Below are 17429 nucleotides of genomic sequence, written 5' to 3'. Positions count from 1 at the left end.
AGGATATGAAAAAAAGAAGGCATACACTTCCAAAAGCCACTGCAATAACAAATTGTGAGCTGAAGCTGTCACATCATATGAAACAGACCCAGAGAAGACACATCATAGGTATTTTAAAATTTCACTTGCTCACATTTGGTAGCATTTAGATCTGATATCCTTTATGGATTTACTTTTTTTTCTTTTTTCCTTCTGAAACCAACATTACCCTTGTGAAGCAGCATTTGACGAAAATGCAAAAATTCTTGGCTAGCAAAATACTTTATATTTTTATCTCCCAAAGTTTTATCATTCAGCTTCACGCAGTGAAAAAAACACTGATGTTCTTATGAATAAAAGAAGGATTAGGAAGATTAAAACGCACACCACTGGACTTGCTGAAGAAAGGTTCAAGTATGAGCCTTGAGGATCATGGTTGAAAGTGCTCCTCTTTACTTACAGGTAGTTCAGAGAGATGCCAGGTCCAGATCCTCCCCGTATCGAGGTTTTCATGCAAGTTGCAGTAAAAAGAACGTTGCAAATAGAATGCTGCCGAGTGAATGATCAGATTTTATGTTATTTATTTATTTTTGTTATTACAGCCAGATGTTGCCTCAGGAAGTTGAAACAAGGAGTCAGGAACTGACAGCTTAATAATTAAATTGGGAAAGTTGGCAGGCCTCCTGCCACTTCCTCTCATACGCAGCATCTATGAGTGAAAGCGTGCAGTATCCCAGTGGCTCTCCTTCTGAACAGGCTCATCTATTACTGGGTAACGATTTTCCATCGAGGAACAGCAAAGCACAGGGCCTATTACACCAGCTACACAGAGTTAAAAAGACATTATGAATAAAACGCTAGCCGTGGCTTTTACCAACATTTCAACACAAGGCTGCCTAATGCTGACATGTGTTTATTACACTTAATAATGTTTACATAATTCTTCCTTGAGCTCATTACGGCTGTCAGAAATCTGAATAGAGCGTATTTTTGCCCCTGTGTATCTCTTGAAGACTTTAAGCTGAGATGAATGGCAGCTGAGATAGAGACTTTGTGGCTGTTTTCCCGTCCCGGCCAGAGCATCACCACACCTTTTCCCCCTCTTTTGGGATTCCTTCCCAGTGAGAAATGCAACATTTCACTCCTGGAGCTCCCTGTGGGCCCAAGCGCCTGAAGAAAGCACAGGAATCACGCCAGCACCAGGGCAGGAGGGGGCACACAAGCCCCGAAGGTGCTCTAAGCGGGTGCCAGGCTGCGAGTTTGCTGAGGGGCAAACTTCATCCACAGGCTGCAGGCAGCGCACTTAAAATAAAAAGAACTGCTGTGGCGGCACCTTTGGCTTGCAGGGCGAGGGGGCGAAGCCCGCCCAGTGCCCTTGTTCCCTGGTACGCAGAACTGAGGAGGAGGTTCGGAAAGCTGCTGACAGCATGCGGGGAGCGCGTCCCGGGTCCGCAGAGCTCCCACCGCGCCTCAGAGGGGGGAAAAATGGCGGGCAGCGCTACCCTCAGGGAGGGCGGGAAGGGGGCGCGCGAGCCCCCGGCGGCCCGGGGCGGCCCCGCCAGGGGGGGGGGGGGGGGGGGGGGGGGGGGGGGGGGGGGCCGGGGGCTGCCGCCGCCGCTGCCGGCTGCACTGGCGGGGCGGTGGCGGGAGCGGGAGGCTGCGGAGGTAAAGCGGGGCCGGCTGGTAACGGGGGAGGCGGGGAGTGGAGTGTGGGGCCGGCTGTCCGTTCGTGAGCCCCTCCCGCGCGTGTCTGGGCTCGTACCTGCACGGGGTTGGCTTGGGTCGGCGGCGCGGTGGTTATCTCCGTGTTGAGCCCGTTAGCGGCTTCGCGTTAGTGCCTGCGCGCCTTATTCCTTCTGCTTCGCAGACAAAAGCGCACCCGAGATGTCGTGAGGGAGTGATTCGATATAGCGTGAAGTCGTGCTTAGGAAGCGTTGAACTGTGCTCGGGACCCTGACAGCCCCGAACCGGGGTAGAATAACTGCTGCGGCTGCCGCTGAGCTACCGTTAGCTGTCCTGTTTACCGCCGCTTGCATCAACGAGTAGTTATCCTAGCGGGAAACAAGCAAAAATACCTAATGTTTACCTAGTTTCATTAAAACAAGCTAATGGGTCTTGGCAGCGCTTGTTGTAAAAAGTGGCTCAGAGGATGAAAGCAGGATCCCAGCCGGGGTGCGCTTGGGTGAATGAGATTCCAACGCAGAGAGAGTCGCGGTGTGCACTGGGTTTCTTTTAGCTGGCTACTTCATCCCCGTGCGTGTAGGATAGTTGCTTACTTGAGTAACTCGGTACATGGCCGGGAAGCCGTGCAGTGCAGGGTGGCCCTCCTGCTCTTTCGGGGAGCGAAATCCTCTTTGCCAGCCACCGCACCTTCGTGTCTTGATGTGGGACGGTGCTGGGAGCGCGGGGCTGGAGCAGGGATTCCCGCTGTGGGAGCGGGGTGGGCTGTGTGAGGGTCTGCGGGAGCCCTGCTGCCGCCCGCGAGTCAGGGATAGATACATCGTTAGCAGACGCGATGTGAGGGCTCAGCAATGTGCCTTGCGTGTTGCAGGCGCCGATACAAGGAGGTAATGTGAATGCTGTTTATGCAATTTTGATGTTTTCTATCTGTACGCTGTTGTTTGTATTGGGAATGGCAGTTTGGTCATTTGAATCTGTGGCAGAATTGTGCTGGGTTTGATAGCGTTGATATTTTGCCTTTAGGTGAGACGTGCTTAATAGCATTTTAGCAAGCTATGTGTAACACAATATGAAGGGTTTAATCATCGGCGATAAATGCAGTCTAACTTAATGCTTTGAAGAGGGATAGGTAATAACGACATGGCTCCTGAAAGCAAAATATTTAATGTAGGAACACAAAATACTATTGCCCAAGGACTGTGCTGTATCCAAAGAATGCCAGTCAGGACAGCACAGCAGCAGCCCAAAGAGAGGAAATTGACTGAAACTGTTCTTCAGCTCTGACTCTTGGAAGAGTTCTCATGAGAAAGTTTAGGAAGCATAGGTTAATTATAGATAACATTATGATTAACTGGAGGAATTGAATACCTAGTTCAAGAGCCTGTGCTGTGTAGGAGAAGCTGATTTAGGGTAAAGTAGTGACAATGTAAACCTAGACCAGTTACGTGTGGTGGAAGTTGCTACGTGGACATCACTGGTTTACAGTTCTGGTTATGTCATTTGGGAAGAGTTGGAAGCAAAACTGAAAATAATATAGCTCTTGAAATAAGAGCTGGTGTGTGCTTTGGTTTTTACCAAGAAAGACAGTTTTTGATTTAAAATACTAACCAAGCCATGGGCTTGATGTGGCAGGGTCTGTCTGAGCCTGATTTAATGATCAGAGAAGGTTGGTCCTCAGCTTTTTGTATGGGTAAGCTTCCAGAGAAATACATTTTGCTAACTGAAGGGTTGCAGTATTGTCTTTCTATAGTAGTGTGAGAGTGTTAGTACACGTGAGTGGTTACCAGTACAGGATCTCCCTCAATGTGGGTTCTTTTTATTCTATGACTATGTGCGAATTGGCTCCAAAGCAGATGGTCAGTTGCACTTTGCATCTTGTCTGATTCTCTTCTGCACTTCCTTGCAGAACTGGGGGGTCTTGCAGTCCACTTGCCTTTTCAGGCTAAGTCACCCCAGTAGCAGTATGGTAAAGCATCTCTGTTATACTCGAAAATCAGGTTTTCTCCAGGTAGAAGGAGTGACACCATGAAGGAGTGCTTCACCGTGATGCCTTTTTGGTTTTCTGCTATAGTAGTTTTGTTTGTATCTGTAGTAAAAGTGATTTATTGACAGTAGCGTGTTTCAGGGCTAATGGGTCTCTAGTGTGGGCGAGGTGTAGAAGGCTCAGTATTCTCACATATCCATGTTCCTCTATAATGAAATGAGTTATTCTAGAGAATTCCTAGTTATGAGGTGCCCACAGGTGTGTATAGCAGGAGTGTGAGCCAGATGTGTCTGAAAGGGATCATCCACTTTCACAGTTCTGTCCATATGGATATGGCAGGAGAGGTATGTTGTATGAATAAAGTCCCTGTGAATTCTATAGAGCTACATGTGTGAAATCAGAGTTGCAGTCAGGTTCAACCACATCTGTGCCAACTGCTGTATGAAACACCAGTATTTTAAAGTTCTGATTTTCCACGGTTTTTGTACCCTAGGGTGTAGTTCTCCAAGTATGTGTTACTAGCAATGATTTAAAAAAGTAGCCATTCCTTAATGGGATGCTGTACAAAGCTGGTCTGGTGTCATCCAACTATTGTGAGCAGTTTTGGTGTGCTGTGTGTCACAGTGGAATTTTCTTCTAACCCTTCTTAGCTAGTAGTTACTTCATGCGTAAGGTTTTAATATATATTCTTGCCTGTTTAATAACTTGTAGTTTCCATAATATCTTGTAGCATTGAACTCTGTAAGTTATTGGCATTGAGTATGTTCTCTTTCGATATCATTGACCCTCTCCTTGTTTATATATTAAGGGGAGACAGTAGTTATTGAAATTCCTTAATTATAACAACAGAGTCTATTAAAATGCATATTTTAAGTGCAAACTACTGTTAAAGCTTAGGAAGGACTTTGGGGAAAAAATTGTGTCAAATCTTGCCTCTTTGTAGGTTGTGTTCTAATTAAATATTCAGTATTACAGGAGACAATCTTTGAGTCCCAAGATACTGATGAAATGTCAGTTAAATTGTATTTCCCTCCTTCAAAGTAATTCACAGTACTCCATTTGCTGCAATACTGGGAAATCTTTAAGAGTTGAAAAGTCATTTAACTCTGAAATCTATAGTTTAGTTCGTATTCAAGGTATATAGATTGGAAAATGCTGAACATGTAGGACGTACAGACATAAAACCCTAGAATTAGGCCCACTGGGAAAAAGCCAAATGAAATACAGGGAAGTGCAGAGAATTTGTATTCCATATAGGTAAATTTCTATTCTACTTTTTTTTTTTTTTAATTTTTTTTAGGAGCTAGTCTTGTTATTGAAAGCAAAAAGAACTTAATTTTATTAAATATTTATGTAGTTTGTTAAAGTAATACTTTGGAGATTCTGGATTTATTTTCTACAGCAGCCTAAATTTTCTGTATTTTTCACCTTTCTTTTGTCCTGACAGAGTGAGCGTATTATTGTCAGCTTTGATTACAGCCATATACATTTTTGTAGTGCTTTATAGCAAGTGTGTAGGGCAGTAGACCCTGTCATATCGCATGTCTAACTTTTATGACTTTGTTTCTCAGCAGTTATGGCAAGTCTGCTAGTCAGGTCAGAATTAAAATTACTTAGATACAATTGAAATATGCCAGTAGTAATTAAATGGTGAAATGCACTTGAGCTCATTCAGTTTTCCTTTTCATTAGAGTTTTTTTTTTTGGCTATTTTTGTTTTTAATATAGCATGCCATCTGTGCTAATTAGCATAACACTCTGGAGGTCCTCTCCAAGCTAAACAGAGAATAGGACAAAGAGAGAAGCAAAACCCCAAACCTGAAGAAGTAAAAGTGTCAGTCTTGGAGTTGTTAAAAAAACTGGGCATAGAGTGGGTTTTGTCCTTATTAGACAAGCGATGGCAAAACCTTTCCATGTTGTGTGTGGAACTTCAGACCTGAGTTGAGTCCTGTGCTGATGTGTGTGTTTTTATGCTGTGTACAGGCAGAGGGATCTCTCTTCAGAGAGGCGCTGATTTCCATTTTACTTCTGGTGCAGTGCTACGTCTTGTCTGCCACTTTTGCATGGGGAGTTTAGGTAGACAGCATTAAAACTACCACCATACAACAGCTCTGGTGTGTTTGCCATGGCTTTTCCATCATGGATACAGAATATTACAGATACCTGATGTCTGTCATTGTTATTAAATTGCTGAAGGATTATTTACTTTGAATATGTCTATAATATGCAGAATTCTGTTTACAGTATACAAAAATGAGTATATGTGTGTGTATAAATATTTCCATGTCCATTTTTCAGTCTTAAAGCATATTTTATGCTCTTGTGTGGAACTTCTTCAGCAGCCATGGGGGCAGGTTTTGAACTTGTATGACATAATGTATGACACAGCTACAGGCTGGGCAGGGAAGAGATTCAGAGCAGCCCTGTGGAGAAGGACTTGGGGGTGCTGGTTGATGAGAAAATGAACGTGAGCCAGCTTCAGTGTGCGCTTGCAGCCCAGAAAGCCAACCGTATCCTGGGCTGCATCAAAAGGAGTGTGACCAGCAGGTCGAAGGAAGTGATCCTGCCCCTTTATTCTGCTCTCGTGAGACCTCAGTTGGAGTATTGTGTGCAGTTCTGGTGTCCTCAACATAAAAAGGACATGGATCTGTTGGAATAAGTCCAGAGGAGGGCCACGAGGATGATGAGGGGACTGGAGCACCTCCTGTATGAAGATCGGCTGAGAAAGTTGGGACTGCTCAGCCTGGAGAAGAGAAGGCTGCGTGGAGACCTCATAGCAGCCTTCCAGTATCTGAAGGGGGCCTATAGGGATGCTGGGCATGGACTCTTTATTAGGGACTGTAGTGGTAGGACAAGGGGTAATGGGTTAAAACTTAAATAGGGGAAGTTTAGATTGAATATAAGGAGCAAATTCTTTCCTGTTAGGGTGGTGAGGCACTGGAATAGGTTGTCCAGGGAGGTTGTGACTGCTTCATCCCTGGCAGTGTTCAAGGCTAGGTTGGACGAGGCCTTGGGTAATATGGTTTAGAGCGAGGTGTCCCTGCCCATGGTAGGGGGGATGGAACTTGATGATCTTAAGGTCCTTTCCAATCCTAACTATTCTGTGATTCCATGATTCTATAATCTTAAGGTCCAGGGCTGCTGGTTGTTGTTGGAGTGTTTGACAGTTGTGATTCTGGAGGTTTTAGCTCCTAAGTAAATATGAAAAACCTGCTCCAGGCAGCAGCAATATGTAGCAAAGTAATAAAAGACAAACTTTAAATAAATGATAAATAGAATCTTTATTGAACCCATTCTCGCATATGGTTAGCATCCTCCAAAGGTGTATAGAAAGCTGCCTTCCTTGAGTCTCTGAGTGAAACCTGATTAACCCCCTGTGAGGGCATGCTTTACACTGACAGGCAAGCAAGATTGCTCTCAACAGATCAGTCCATGTAACGCATCTTCTTTCTCACACATCTCCTTCCTCTTGTATGTGTTTTGATCTATGCCTAGATTCTCTGTGGATACTTTGGAATTAGTGCTGGTAAGTGAGTAGCAAGTACTGCTCATTACATCAAAGTAATGCAGTACAAGCTATCTCAAAATAATGTTTAGAAATGTTTTTTCTTCGAGAGGGTATTTTAGCCCATGTTATTGGCACATTGAAATATTTTAGTGTTAGATGCTATTCAGGAATTTAATTTAGCAAAAATCTTAGAAGTAACTAATAAGAAAATCCTGATGTTTAAAGCTTTCAATCTCGAGTTCAAAGAACAATCAAAGGGAGTTACAGATCATGTGGATTTTATTTTTCTTGGGATCAACTGCAGGAAGTTGTATAGCAGCATTCTAAACCACATTTAATTTTCTTTAAATGTTTCTTTGTTTGCTCACTGTAAAAAAAAAAATAAAAAAAAAAAGGCTGTTCCAGAGCGATCTGTGTTTAGGTGATCTGAGATGCTACTCATGAAGCAGTGCATTTACTTGTCAAATCCTTTGTGCTGCTCTTCTGAGGTTGTCCTCAGGAGAACTTGCTTTGAGAGCAGAACGTAAGGTAGTTGATGGTGCCCGATATGTCAGGGGACTGTAAAGCAGTGCTGCATGATCAAGGTGAAATATGTGAAAGACTTTATTGCATTTTCATATGTATTTTAAACAGTATTAACATGGAGCAGCCACCTTGTTTCAGTCATCAGTAGATGTTACCTAAAATATTTTCCTTTAAAAATTCAGCAGAAAAAGACAGAAACTTTTCAGGCTTACTGTACTGATTTGCAAGTTCACTGCTTCATATGTGGGATATTGCTGTCCTTTCTAATGTAAAATTTGGGTTGACCTTCATGGCTGTAAAATCATGCCCCACTTCTTTCCTTTGTAAGTTTACACTAACAGTATTAGCTACAATGTTAGTTTCTTGCTTATATTGTAGTATTGCCCAAGGGGTATTTGGTGATCATGCAAATCGCTTGCTTTCTTCTATTTCTACCCTTATTCTTACGGTAGGTGAATTGTAGGAATAAAAGTATACAGTGATTAAAAAGCAGCATTAGATCAGAGTCAGCAGTGTTCTCTTGCAGCGATAGAGGATAATGGCATGCTGAGCTGTATTAGCAAAAGTGTGCCCGCCTGTTTGAGGAATGGGACTATTGCTTTTGACAGGGCTGTCCTGGAATAATGCTGTGTCCAGTCTTTGGTCCCCAGTGCAAGAAAGGTAGAGACAAACTGGAGAGAGCCCAGGGGAGGGATGCTTAGGTGACTGGGGGCTAGAGCATGTGGTATACAAGAGGATGCTGAGTGATCTGGGTTTACCCAGACTGGAGATTAGAAAATGAAGGTGACTTGCTGCTTTCCGTTTCCTGATGGGTGTTATGGAACAGAGAGAGGTACTCTCCTCTGGAGTGCACAGAGAAAGGTCGAGGTGTAGTTGTCACACATGGAAATTGGGAAATTCCATCTGGGCATCATGAAACAAATTAATGATGAAAATGGTTAAAAAATTGGCTGTACAAGACTCTGAACAAGATATAACTTCGAAATCATCACTGCCTTGGCTGGGAATTGGCGAATATGACCTCTAGAGGTCCTTTTCAGCCTATATTAGTCTGATTCTGTAAGAAGGTTTCCCACAGAGGAAAATAAGTATCATAAGAGTTATACTAAATAGTTGTTTTAATTATATTCTTGGGAGGGAACAGCTGTGCATTGCAGGATCAGAGGATCCCTTTGTACAGTACTCATAGTCAACATAATTTGCAATGAAAATGATTTTGTAAAGAGGACATGCAGAAGGACCAATTTTAAACTTTCTGTGGGGCAAAGTGCTTCTGCACTGTGCTGCTGCCCTGACTAGTCACAGTCTTGCTGTTGACAGTAGCTCTGACAAATAAATGTAAGGCATGTCAAGTGGTAGTCTTTGCTGCACTTGGCTGTGGTTAGCACAGGTGAGTTCCTCACAAGCCTGGGAAGGTATGTAACGCATAGTAAATTTGAAATGGCTATTATAGTTTGGTGTAATAAAACCCCCTTTTGATAGAGTGACTAGTGGAGCTCTGTAAGATTGATTGTTGATGTCCTTTGGGCCTGATCTGACAAGAGTACTCTTTGTTGATGGAGTGACTCACCAGTGTTAGTTGTGGCATCGTACTTGAGCATTTGGGTTTTGTAATATACAGCTTGAATATAAGATGTACTGTTTTTCTCAGAGTTGTTTCATATTTCCCTGAGCTAACTTTGTGCCAAGGCAAAATATCAGTACTACTTGTCTTTGACATTTGTGTGAGGTCATAATGATATCACCAGAAGTCCCCTTGAGACTTTAGATTTTATTTGAGTTGGTGATTATCAAATAATCTATGCTACATGAATTGTAATTCCACCAGCATTAGTCATTCAGGCAGTATCTCACTAAAGTAACATGGACTTTATGTATTGATGTCTGTACATTCAAATTGGAAAATTCAGTAGCGAAGAATGAGTTTATTTGTTATCCAGCATGTCAGTGTGCAGACATGCTTACTTGTGGGGGAAGGAGGGAGAAATGTATCCACAGTAACCTCCCTGCTCCCCCCAAAAATGTTAAATGCCTTTTAACAGTACTTGAGTTAAATATGCTAGCTGTGATTCAGTTTTAAGAGTTAAGACTCTTGTTCAGCTTTTCAAGAAAGGCTGTTTGAGACATATATATAAATGTAATCATCAGTGGTATATGTAGATACTATCAATCTAGGCTGTTGTATTTTCTCTGTGGACCAGATTGAGTGTGGCCTTTGTGCTGAAGTACAATGGGCTTGTATAAAAGCTTGAGTGATTGCTGTTGGTGCACTGGAGGATGCATAGACTTCAGTGGCTTTTCTCTCCAGAGGCTAACTACCTGTACAGGCCACAGAATGGAAACTGAGGAGGCCCATCAGGGAGAGCAGGCTGTTCCTTGCTCAAAAGGGTACTGGGCAGGAGATACACTACCTCATACTCGCAACAGGGAAGGGAAACCTTCCTTGAATCCTGCTTTTGTTTTTAATATCTTTAATAGTTTATTTTATTTTTTTATTTTAGTGTTGAGATTCAAGCTTTTCAAGTCTTCCGGAAGGACCTGAGAGTGACTTAATAATCGGGGGATATTAGCAATTTTGAATCCCTTTTAGCTGCTCTGTGTTTTTAAGTAATACTCAGGATGTGTTTTCAAGCATTGTGCACATTAAAGGGAAAGGTGATTTTTGTCATTTTAAATGAAAGCTGAAATGCATGCGTTGTTGAGGAAGCATAAGAAAAAGGCCAAGTTTCACTAGATTCTGATCAGAAATCTGGGAGCAGCTCTGCTGGTTCTAACAAGTTTGTGATATAGCAGTAGCTTTGTTGGTAGATCTGCTTCTTTTACGCATAATCAGGCTTGTGTTTTTGGTTGGGTTTTGCAACTAATTTCACTAATGTTAAATGTCTATCTTTGATTTAGAGTATAGCCTGATTGGGAAAGCCAATAGCGAAGTGTGTTCAAAGTAGTAGTATGAGTACTAAGGGCTGGATAGGCAAAACACTTTGTTAGTTCAATGCTCATTGTTCCATAGCACTGCTGATGTGAGAGAGAAAAACAAATTGTCTATTGTGGCTGCAGTTTCTGTACACTGGTAGAGTCTATTTGAGACCAGGCAATTATCTGCTGAAGATGAAAAAGGGCAGTACAGAGCAATTCCGTTTTTCTTTCTTTTTCTCTGACTGCTTTCTCTTTTGTCCTGCTTTTCTTGTTGGGCAGGAGTGGGTTGGCAGAAAAAGTGTCTAGTTGGATCGAAAGGATTGGTAGCAGTCACCTTACTGAAATCACATTTCTCTTTTTTTAAAAAGGGGATAGAGTTTTCTTGTATTGATGGTTCTGCTGCAGAGGTATTTCAGGTTTTAACTTTTTCCAAACTTATGTTGAGCAAACTGGGGGAAGTTAATTGTGCATGCTTGGTGTTAGTGCAAAACCAGTTGACTGGCCGTGGAATTCCCTTGGGTGCTCACAGATGATTTTGGCAAGGACGCCTACTTGTTCCTTGAGCTGGAGCTAAGGAGAGGGTCAGTGGTGCAATTGATAGGGGTGTTCAGTGGAAAGAGGAAGAAAGGAAGCATGTCACGAATCTGAGACACCTGTATTCAGAGACTTACAGTGAAGCAACACTCTGGTTTTGGTTTCTCAGTTGCGGATATTGGAGAGAGCATTAAGATCTTCCCTGATTTTTCCCCTGACTATCATTGTTCTGATGATGAGAATGTTTGCCTTATTCCTTCACTCTTCACTTTGTAACTGCTTGTTTCCCTAATTCTTCCAGGATGTCAAACTGGCTTTGGTCCATGAAGATTGCACTGGTGTCAAGCTCCTTCTGATTTGCCTCCAGCTCTCAGGAGGAAAGGTACAGTTACAGGGGTAAGTTAAAATCCACTCACAGAATCCTGTGAAGGAAATGAAGGCTTTAATTAGTGACCTTTCTTTTGCATGGCAGTCTCTGGTACATTTCTTCCTTCAAAGTTGCCTGGTCCATGGCAGCAGGCTATCAGTGGTAGAGAAAGGGAAATCCAAAAGAGTGGAATCACTTTGAAAATGTAATGAAGAGTTAATGAATAGAGTGCTCACAGGGAAAATACCAATGCAGGCTGTATCAGGTAAGCACTTTAAAAGTGAAAAGTGCCCCCCTGTTGGTTTGTTCTCCTTTTAACTGATGTCTTTGAAAATCTAATTGGAATCACAGCTGAACTGCCATCACAAAATATGTTTTTGGTAGATAAAAGTTGAAATAATATACATTTAGCAATTGGGAGTGTTGCTGGAAGTATTAGGCACATGTAGAGCACAAATTCGCATTTCTTGTTTCATCCTAAGGGCAAAGTACCCTTGGTGCAAAGCCCAGGGGACCTATATAGTCATTAGCAGATGGAGGGGGACATTAATCTTCTACCCGCAAATCTGCCCCAGCACATAAAGCAAGGAGCGTCTGTTGTGAGGATTGCTAGAGGTTGTATTAAATGTGATGGTATAGTTCATAATCACAGTGCCAGCCACACTTGCTGTTCACCGCTGTGCTTTCTTGGTACTCTCTGACTCTGGATTTCACTTTCTCCGTCTGTGTATAATGGAGTAGTGAGAATGTTTCTGCTTCATGAGATGTTGGCAGAATCTTCTTCCAATACTCTTAAAATCTCCCTCTTGCTATAAGCACTAGAGTACGTTAGGATATATTTTAAATACTTTTTTGTACATAAAGTGCTTAAGGAGAAATGTATGATTTTTGTGTCATTCAGTCTTTCTCATTTGGAGTAAGCTAGGAGACATGCATGCTTAATGAGGTATCTCAGCAGCACATTTTTATGGGAGCGTAGTTTAAGGTTGGGAGTATGTCCAGTCTCCAAACTGCCTAGTGAGCGTTCTGTATTTGGAAACAAATGCCAGCTGGCAGTGGTTAAGGAGTGCATGCTTATTCTGCTCATGATAGCCAAAACATGCTCCCTGCTGTGTGCTTTTGGCAGCTTTGCACTGGCAATATGTCTCAAATGCCAATTGCATGTCCTCTTTTCTACCTCATAAGCATGTCCCACAAGGCATGATTTAGCCTAAATAAAAATGTGCCTCTGTTAGACTTGGTAATATATGGAAAGAAAGAGACTGCTTGTTTTCAAAAAGCAGTCTTTTTGAAACATATGTAGTACATTATTTCCACAGTGGAAATAATAAGATGATTATCACGCCTTGCTATACTCAGTGGCAAATTGGCCTTAAATTCCTGAAGATGTGGTGATTTTTGAGACACCAGTTCTTAGGCATACTACACTGATAATTTATAATAAATGTCCAAAATAGATGTTATATTTTATTGAAAAAGATACCTTATGTGTGGGCATATTGACTTTTGCAGTAAAGTGTTGCAAATGTGCTTAACTGCATTATTTGAAGCAGTGTGTGAGTTGTGATACACTGGGTACAAGTTCATAAGAATCTGAAGGTAAATAAATCCAGTCTATATTTGTAAGTCATTTTTATCCCCAGTAACAGTGTAACAGGTTAAAAAAAAAAACACAGTTAAAGAAATAAAAATAACCCCAATCTAAACAAACAAACAGCAAAAAAAGCCAAACAAAACCCCCAGCAAACAAAACATTGGAGCTTTTCAACTCCATACTAGAATGACTGCATTTAAGGTCAAGTCAATTGTAGGGCAAGTAACTTGTTCTTAGAGCTTGGGTTTAGAAATGCTTATATATTTAAGCTCCATATTGCTTGTTCTTTGAGACGATCTCTCACCTTGTTTGCTTGCAGCAGATCTTGATATTTAGCAAGATGATAATTCTCAATAATTCAAATGCCTTTTTCTTTTCTTAATCAATGAAATTCTATTGAGATCTCATCAGATACGGAAGTTAAAAATTGAGTTATCTAACCTGTGTTCATCAGGCAAAAATTGTCATCTTGCCAAAATCATGCAGCTTCTCAAAGCTATGATCACACAACCAGTAAAGAAGGGGAGAAACAGTACCCATTGGAAAATGCTAGGTTTTTTGTTGTCATGCTTCCACACTGCCTGTGATAGCTGATTTAATGTTCCTGTTAGACACTGCTTTCACAGTAAGAACAGTCTGCATTTCCCAGTCAGGAGGTAAAAGAGGGTTGTGCTTGACCCTTTCCTCAAACTCAAACTTACCTCAGCAGCCTGATACTGCTATCACACAGCTTTTTTCCTCTCTGGCAAGAAGGACTCGATTCAGTTGCTTTCAACAGCTGATCTAAAATGGTGCAGATTACCTTGTAAATTCTTTGTCACATCCATCATCCAGCTATATCATGGATATCCAAGGGCATGGGCACCTACCTTCAGGTACCTGAATGCTTTCATGGTTGACTGTTCTATAGTGAAGTTGAGAATCAAATGTTGTTGTGATTGGTGTTAAAGGAGCACTGCTGGACATTGGAAGACTTATTCATGCTCTAAAAAAACCCCTTGGATATGACATGCAAGAAAGGTATCTTAGAAAATAGGTTGCAAAATCAGACCCTCAGATGTTGTGAAATGTCAGATTTATGTTATGCCAGATTTATTTTCTTCTGTGCCTATAGTGGATGCAGGAATATAGACTTGTAATTGTAATTTCATTGTATCTTAACGATAGGGCACCTGAACTGAATAACTCTTACATTAAAAGACAGGAGTGTGATATGGTCATGGTATCTGGAAAATAGCATGGTAGTATCTGTGTATGAGGAAAACCAGATCATTCACAGAAGAATGATCATAGAATTCAAAGCTAACATATACAAGTAGAAGGTAAACAGAATTTGATCAACAGCCTTTAAATTCTGTGTCAGCTAACTATATTTGCATTATGTAAACTTAATGTGGATTCTAACCTGCAATAAGTAAGCATGTGTAATGTGATATATTTTGGTGAAGTTTCTCCCGTTTATGCTGATGTTAAATTCTGCCTCTTGTCAAAAGGTTTTCTAGAAGTTCTGCCAACACAGTTTTGTATTGGAACAGCTTTGAGGCTTGCCAGCAGTGTTTTTCTTTTGCGTTGTAGGAGCAGCTCCAGTTACATGCCAAAATATGGTCTTATTTTTAAACTGAAAAATAAATGAAACCTATGTGGAAATGGAAACTTTGTTGAATACCAGATTCTGACCATGTTATTCCCATTGGAACCACTAGGACCACTTCTGCAATCTGCTCTGTGTTTATAGCATTAAGAGGTATTTCACAATATGAGAAATACTGGAAAAAATGAGTGCAAGAAAGGCAGGCAGTCTGCCAACATCTATGTCTCTTTAAAAAAAGTTATTATAACCTACTTGCTGAGATTAGTTTATGCAGATATCAAATTCAACCAGACTTCAGTTACAGCCAGCCATTCTCCATTTCAGAAGTGTTAATTCTATAGGGAAGAGGCAGATGATTGAAAAATTTAGATTCCTAAAAATTTTCAACTTAATCATAATTTCATTATTTTGGCTTCTTTTCCTAAGACAGTAAGACTTGTGAGCTTGGAGGCTGTCTGTCAGAGCCTCTTTCTGTCCCTTATTCCTTAATTTTTAAACCTTTTGTCCAATGTAAGCAGAATTTTAAAGAGCTAGTTCCAGAATGATAGGGGTTAAAACAGATGGAGGGATTTGGGAAAGAGAAATATGGTACTTGAGTAGAAATTGGTTTGCCCGAAGAGTACCTTCCTCAGACAGTAGCCCTAGTAAAAAGGCCCAGATGTTTTGCCTCCAGCAGTGTTGAAGCAGTCAAATCTATTGAGAGCTTAAGAAGAAGCTTTAGTGATTTTGGGGCAGTTGTGGAATTAGAGCCTGTGTGAAAATGATAGGTATGTCATTTCATCATTCTACCATAAAAGGAAGGCAGAAACCTGTGTTACAAATCCAAGAGACTTTGCAGAATCATAGAATCAACCAGGTTGTTAAAGACCTTTAAGATCATCAAGTCCAATCATTACCTTAGGACTGCCAAGTCAACCACTAAATCTTGTGACTATGAGTGCGTTGTATCTAGAGTCTCAACATGGTCTTGAGCTAAAGTCTTCAGGGCAGTTACAGAGGTAGTATAATGAAGTGGAGCTCCGCAAGTGTCATGAATGCTAAAGGAGACAGCAGCTGCCATTAAAGCATTTTTGAAAGCATATTCAGCCAAGTAGTGCAGCCTAGCAAGAAGTCTAGTAAGACCTGAAATGCTCACTGGTTTTGATAGCTGAACAGTTGTTCTTGATACATCACTAGACAGCTGTGGTCCTGCTAACCCGTGGCTTAAGGATGGCATACTGCTCAGCCCACCTCTTTGCGTGTTTGGCAGTAAACTGTTTGTAGTTCAGTGCAGCTGGGTGGTATTACGCTGTTGACACTCAAGATTTTTATCACCTCTTCTCAGTGCTGATTCGTGGAAAACGTTATTAACAGTGTAGCTGCTAGGGAATGCATAGTGCTTGAGGCTGAAGTTGATTATTCTTAGGATTACAACACAGGCTGGTCTGATGGACTGCCTGTCCCAACATGTTCTTTCTTGGTACTGGACTTTTGATCAGGTTGTAATCTGCAGAATAAAAGCCCTTATATGAGGAGTTAAGTTCACCGTGAGCAATGCATAGTTCTTCATAGACTGGAAAATGGGCATGATGGATTTATGTTCTGAGCAGACAGACCCTTAGCTCAGATGGCAGATCTTAAACATAAGCCTCCCGTTTTGAACATTTAGACTGCTTTTGGGGTGGATTTGTAGTACTACTTCTAATTGAAATTGTCTAATATTTGTTACTTTTAATCTCAATTCATAAGATGGATCTTAATTTTGTACCTAAAGGGAATTAATAATTGTCTTATGTAGGCTTTTTGGCAGGGTACGGCCAGCTCTAGGGATCTTCAACTGTAGTAATCATACTGGCAAAAGGTGTAACTTGGTATAAATTGGATTTTCTTTTTCTGAAGCCTGAAATGACCTGTGTCTTTCTGAGTTTTAGAAGATGAAGGCTAAGGGTGTAAAAAGGCAGTTAGACACTAAGCTCCTACTAGCTGGATTTGGTGCATAAGTCCTTTTGTATCTTTGCAAATCTTAATTTTTAGTTGGTGTTTATGATGAGTGTTTAAGGAGGTGGCAGAGAAGCTACTTTCTGCTACTTGGTTCTGTAACTTTAAGTACACTGACTTTGGTATGAGAATCATCAGACAATAAGTCTTGGTGATGGTTAAGTTATTCACTTTCAGAAGTTCAATAATTCATCTAAGAAGTGTCAGCAGCTGGGTCTTGTTAATGGTAAGCCTTTCATTTCTGTTAAATCAATTGTGAATAATAGGATCCTTCAGAGAAAAATGATGAAGTAAGCATTGATTTCCAAATTGGATGTCTGATATTGAAGCATTAATAAAAATCCAGAGCAAGCAGGCAACTAGGACCTCATACACTCTGATCATCTATGTAGTAATCAGAGCAAATCAATGATTTTTTGTGTATGGTGCTAGATCTGTTAACATTTCATCTATCGCCATTCATCATTTTGTCTGTAATTTCATGTTTGTAATTGTTTAGATTTTGGGGGGCTTAATAGTATGCATTGAATCAAGCATTTACTGTCAAGCTTGTGTGAAACAGAAATGGCATTGCCATATTGTTTACTGTTTACTGGTTGGCTGTTTTACAATTGTAGGGCTTTCTGTAGCAATGGTCAAAGTAATGTTCATGTACTTTCAAATGAGGTTAAATCTTCTGAGTATACTCCTGTTGTAGCTTCCTCTGCAACATCTTCCTTGGTCTGTTTCCCAGCTACACCTTCTGGCTCTGTGTGCATTGTTCCACGCTGTCTTG

General features: G+C 41.2%; 1 protein-coding gene across 3 annotated transcripts in view; it reads left to right on the top strand.

Annotated features, from left to right (window-relative positions):
* Nucleotides 1–1569: 1569 nt before the first annotated feature.
* RARB (retinoic acid receptor beta) overlaps nt 1570–17429 on the top strand; it is a 324032-nt gene continuing 308172 nt past the window's right edge. For 2 of the 3 annotated variants that reach the window (XM_061362674.1, XM_061362668.1), the window contains exons 1-2: nt 1570–1644; nt 11427–11521. The gene's annotated coding sequence lies outside the window, so the exon portion shown is untranslated. The remainder of the gene's footprint in view (nt 1645–11426; nt 11522–17429) is intronic. The other variant, XM_061362669.1, reaches the window with a different exon arrangement.

Source organism: Neopsephotus bourkii, unplaced genomic scaffold (assembly GCF_033783945.1).
Source record: "Neopsephotus bourkii isolate Nb327-2 ecotype Australia unplaced genomic scaffold, CSIRO-AGI_Nbou_v1 NB_1132, whole genome shotgun sequence".
In the NCBI taxonomy this organism is placed as follows: Eukaryota; Metazoa; Chordata; class Aves; order Psittaciformes; family Psittacidae; genus Neopsephotus; species Neopsephotus bourkii.
The sequence above is the reverse complement of the archived record's forward strand: the minus strand, read 5'-3'. Positions and strand labels throughout refer to the sequence as shown.